The sequence below is a fragment of the Marmota monax genome, unplaced genomic scaffold (assembly GCF_021218885.2).
Source record: "Marmota monax isolate L192 unplaced genomic scaffold, Marmota_monax_Labrador192_F-V1.1 WCK01_AAM20220418_F8-fsc00022, whole genome shotgun sequence".
NCBI lineage: Eukaryota > Metazoa > Chordata > Mammalia > Rodentia > Sciuridae > Marmota > Marmota monax.
The window spans coordinates 28,607,614-28,613,613 of NW_026695215.1; positions in this window are offsets into that span (position 1 = coordinate 28,607,614).

Below are 6,000 nucleotides of genomic sequence, written 5' to 3' on the forward strand. Positions count from 1 at the left end.
AATGAATATTGTGTCCCTCAAAAATTCAAAAATTCATATATTGAGGGCCAGGTGTGGTGGTGCATGCCTGTAATCCCAGTGATTTGGGAGGCTGAGGCAGGAGGATTGCAAGTTCAAAGCCAGCATCAGCAAGTCAGCAAGGCCCTGAGCAATTTAGTGAGACCATCCCCCCGGCTCTCTCTCTCTCATAAAAAGAAAAAAAAAGAAAAGAAAAAAAATTTTGGGAGACAATTATGTCATAAGGAGTTCTAATTAATGGGATTAGTGTCATTTTAAAAAAATCCTTGGAGGTCTATTTGATCTCTTTCTGCTATGTGAAGATGCAAGAAATCAGTAGTATGTAATTTAAAAGAGAATCCTTACCAGAATCTTGCATGCTGCCACCCCAATCTTAGAATTCTGGCCTCAGGAATAGTGAGAAATAAATTTCTGTTGTCTATCTGCCAACTGATTTATGGTACTTTGTTATAGCATCCTGAACTGAGTAAGACAGTGTCCTTCTATGAAGCCCAGTAGTGATGACTTCTCTACTTTAAATATTTTCCCACAGCCTGATCCACAGTGGTGGTTCTTAGGAGTACTATTTTTTTCTACAACGTTATCTGCTCCATTAGCCCAAACCAGCTTGGATTGTTCAGGGACAATTAAATGTCCTTTTTAAAGAATTTGGAATGGAAAATTATGACTAAAAAACCATTAGTTTATTCAAATACAAACATAGTGACTATGAGACCATATTTTTCCTTCTGAGATATTGTGATTTTATATATCTATATCTATCTACCTACCTACCTCTATCTATGTATCTATCTATCTATCTAATCTCTCAGATACTCCAGCCTAGGCATCTTACATGTCCCTCCCAGGGCTAGCCAAACCTTAGAGATAGCAAAGGAGCAACTTTTATACCAATTAATCAAGCCAGGACCCTCACCCCAACCATCTCTTGTATCAGACTTTCACACACCAAGCCAGTATTTTACCTGCCCTAAATCAACCCAGGGTCAGTGACCAGACAACTAGGGACAGTCTCTATGCCTCAAAGCCCACCAGAATTATTCATACTTGCCAATTACGCTGAGCTGTTTACCCTGTCCTGCTTTGCTTTTCTTGCAGAAAACATAAGAAATACTCTGGCCCAGGCTTTCTCCTTTTGTCTCCTGACTGTCCTTGGTGCTTTCCTCTATGACTTTGCATGCTGTATCTTGCTTCCTAGTCCTAGAAGAATACAGACTTCTTCCTTCATTTCTGTGCCTGTATATCTTACCAAAACTGATTAGATAAAACTGTAGGTACAAATTTTAGAACATACTAATAGGAGCTGAGGTGTGGAAAGGTTAGGTAACATATCCAGGCTCCTATATCTGGTATGTAGCCCAGAGCTGGGTTTGAACCCTAGCAACTGGCATCAGTACTACGAGCTGCTATACTTCAGTGCCTCCAGGAAAAGAAAAAGCAGAAAAACTTGGAATAATTAGAAGAAATATAATGAGAATGAGTGTATTTTAGAGTCTTGAAGGTGAAAGAAATGTCAAATAATTAAAAATGGTGTGAAGAATAGAAGTGCAGTGGACTTTCAAAATAGAGCGGTTGAGAACAAAGTGGGGAGGAAAGAAAAATATGAAGGAAATAAGAAAAGATGTGAAAGGTGATCAAATAAATGAAAAAAAGTGCTGATGAAAATAGAAAGGACTCTTAAAGTGTCAGAAGGTAACCCTTAAAAGAGGAAACATGAAAGGTTTTTAAGGGGAATGAAGAAAGACCTTAGAAGAATGAGACTGTACTCCCTGGCTCAGGCTTGAGGCAGCAGGGATTTATTTACAGGTAGTGTGTGGCTGACAGGCTGCCACAGGGATATGCTCTCAACCCACATTTGGATGCTAACTACTGCATCATCCCCTGGCTATGACATATTCCTTGGTGGGAGTCTTAGAAGAGGGTGCGGTGCACAGATAAATTATGCTTCTATTGTAAAGTAGTTTAGGGGCAATTTGTTTTTTCTTATTTTTTTCCTTCAGTTACCAGAGAAGCAAAATCATAGGCTTGGAATGGCAACTTTTCAAACAGAGGCATACATTGTATTAAATGGAATCCCTTAGGATGTAAACTAGAAATGGGAATTATGCACTCTAAGTTTTAAAGCTACTCTGCTGACACACACAAAAAAAGTATTGTAAATTTGATACCTCCAACTTGCTGGAATACAAGCCATTTAAAAATCATGATTGGAAAGCCATGAGATAAATTTAAATGTAACATTTACACTTATGATATCAAGTAGATCTTTACATTGGTATTTAAAATTTGTTCATGATTATTTAAATAAATATTTATATAAATGGATAATGACTGAGGAGAATATACAAAATGAGTATATAAATCATGTTACAGTGGGGTCATGATTCTGCTTATCTAAAAATTTTTAATGATATTTTATTTATCATTAAAAGAAATAATAGAAAAAAACATGATACAAATAAACATATTATTGTTTCCAGAATGCTAGTGCTAAGAGGATTTTCCTTGTCTTCTGTAGTTGCTAGATTTCTCCAGTTTAGGGAATTATAGTCGCCTTAGATTAAGAGTTGTGCAATCAGTCAAGATGTTAAAATGAAAATAGAAATTAGGAGACTAATGTTTATAGGAGTGATACTGGTTTTCATCACAAAGAAGTCCATAGAAAAATAAGCCTACAAGTTCTGAGAGAAGGAAGCATGGCCATTCATGGTGTGGAAGAGTGATTGTTTCTGGCTCTCAATTCTTAAAAGAAGATTTTCATGTGAAATATTAAAAATCATCCCTTCTATGGCCACCACTATAGCACAACTGTGTGTGGCACTGGGGAGAGACTCTACTCAAACATGGGTGTTTGCAATTGAGATGCACAATAAAGGTGTGACCTCAGTTTGATTAGGTAGGTTTGCTCTGTGAAGCTCTAAACCTGACAGAGATGGAGGCAGGGAAGCTGTGTTCTAAGGTGTCTAGGTAGGATAAAGGGGCAGAACTTGGGCATCTCCATGTAATCTCAGTCCACATCTGAAGAATGTAACTCAAGTGAGTTTGTTGAGCAAGAAATTTGAAAAAAATGTTCAGCTTAGTGCAGTGATGGTTCTACGGGAGATGCTAAAATCTGATAGATCCATGTCTTTGAGTTTTGTGGAATTTGGAGTACTTTCCAAGAAATTCTTGCCACCAGTCTTCCAGGTCCTCCAAAGCATTCCTTACAATGAATCTATGAGAAACATAAGGACATACAGCAGTTAAAGGCACACAGATGTTGTGACCAGGCTATATGGCTCAAGAGCCACACTTCTAACTCCTACATCATCCTGCCTCCAAGAAGTGCTTCCCTAAGAAGTATGGGCGTGGGTGTCACCCCTCCCAGTGTGCATGCTGCTAGAAACTTGGCCAGGGCTATTAGCCTTTTGCTGCTGTGGATAGAGCCTATCACAGTTGGTTGACCCTGACCACAGAGTAGGAGCAGACAACCGAGCATTTATATGTTACCATTAGGTTCAGACTTCTGTGTTCATAATTACATGTCCTCAAGAAAATATTCCTTTCCGTTGAGTCTGATTAGGTAAGGAGGGCTTAAAAAATGTTCATCACAAATGTCTACATTTAATTTTAAAAACTTTTGGAGATAATTCTATATTCATAAGAAGTCACAAAAATAGTACTGTGTACCCTTATGTAGCCATGTAGAGCGATCGAAGTCAGGAAATTGATTCTGGTGCAATGTATGTAATAGTTCTGTACCATTTTAGCACATGAATATTTGTGTAGCTGTCATAAGATTCATAATTACTCCACAAGCACATCCAACACATAGCCTCTTATTGTCACACTCACTCTTCTTCCTCCACCTTCTCTAACCCCTGACAGTCACTAATCCATTCTTTATAATCTTGTCATTGGAGAATACCATAAATTTCCCTTCTAAACCTCAGAAACTAATACCCTCCAGTGGTTGGCCTTTTGAGATAGGATTTTTTTTTTTTTAAACTCAGCAGAGTGCCCTTGAGATCCATCCTAGTATGTATAAATATGTATGTATAAATGGTTTGTTCCTTTTTATTGCTGAGTAGTATTTCATAGTATGGTTGAACCACAGTGGATTTAACTATTTACTTTTTTTAAAGACATATTAATTGTCTTTACTTTTTGATTGTTTTATAAACAAAATTGACATGAATATTTATGGGTAAGTTTTATGTCATTGCATCACCAGCAAATAATAGTTAATAATAGTAATAGCCTGCCTCCTTTTCTGATCCATAAGCCTTTCATTTCTTTCTCTTGTCTTAGGATAGCTAGGACTTTCAGTACTATGTTGAACAGGAGTGGTGAGAGTAGACATACTTGCCTTGTTCCTGATGTGAACTGTTGATTTTTAGTAGATGTTCTTTATCAGGTTGAAGAAGTGTTTTAGTCAGCTTTTTCACTGCTGTGACTAAAAGACCTGACAAGAACAATTTTAGGGGAGGAAAAATTTGTTTAGGGGTTAATGGTTTCAGAGGTCTCAGTCCATAGATGGCCAGCTCCATTCCTTAGGGCTCGAGGTAAAGCTGAACATTATGGTAGAAGAGTGTGGCAGAAGGAAGTGGCTTGCATGATGCTTAGGAAGCAGAGAGACTCTACTTGCCAGTTACAAAATATATACCCCAAAGGCATGCCCTCAATGTCCCACCTCCTCCAGCTATACCTTACAGGCCTTTAGTAACCACTCAGTTAATCTTTGTCAGAGGATTAATTCACTGATTGGGTTAAGGCTCTTATAACCCAATAATTTCTTTTAAACTTTCTTGAATTGTCTCACACTTGAGCTTTTGTGGGACACATCACATCCAAACCATAACAAGAAGTTTCCCTTCTAAACCTCAGAAACTAATGCTCAGAAATTTTATCAATCAAGCCATTGAAATATAGAATCAAGCCACTGAGGTGCAGAAAACATAGTTGTAAATCTTGGCCCACACTTTTGGCCTGTGACCTTGTAAAAGGAGGGAAATATACAAGCACAGTCAAACTGGGGTGAAATTGTGCAGCTCCACCTGGAATCTACCTTCAGTCCAGCCCCTGATATAGCCCTTTTATAAATATTGAACCCTCAGTCCAAGTCAGGCCTGCTTGTCACTTTCGAGACAGCCCACATTCTCCCTTGAATCTACCTTCCTAAATAAACCTCTAAGTCTTAAAAGAAAATGGGTGTTAGATTTTATCAACTGCTTTTTCTTTATTAATTGATGGGATCATCACTTTCTTCTTTAGCTTATTGATATAGTGTGTTACACTGATTGATTTTCAAATATTGAGCAAGTTCTGCATTCTTATAATTGCACTTGATCATGGCACATAATTATGTCAACATATTGCTGAATTTATTTTGCTATTAATTTGTTGAGAATTTGGTGTTCAAGTTCATTGGTCTGCACTCTTCTTTCTTTTTTCCACATTTTCATTTTTTGATTTTGGTATTAGGGTCATACTGGCTTCCTGAAATGAATTGGGAACTGTTTTATCCTATTTTCTGGAAGAGACACATGTACAACTATAACGCACCAATAAAAATATAGCACACACCTATAAGAACACATAGAACTGGTGTCAGTCGTTTAAACACAGTGACATGATTTGGACCTGGAAGTGTTTTTTTTTTTTGAATTTTAAAATTCTTCTTATTATTTAAATTTTATGAAATTATTTTGTATTAGGGATTTAGCCCAGGGGCACTTTACCATGGAGCTACATCCCCAGCCTTTTTTTTTTTTTTTTTTTTTTAAGTTTTGAGACAGGGTCTAACTAAATAGCTTAGGGCCTCACTAAGTTGCTGAGGCTGGCCTTGAACTTGTGATCCTCCTGCCTCAGCTTCCTGAGCTGCTGGGATTATAGGTGTGTGCTATATTTTTATTGGTGCATTATAGTTGTACACAATGGCAGGATTCATTGTTACATAGTCATGCATACATACCTTCAATATAACAATATAATTTGGCTAAT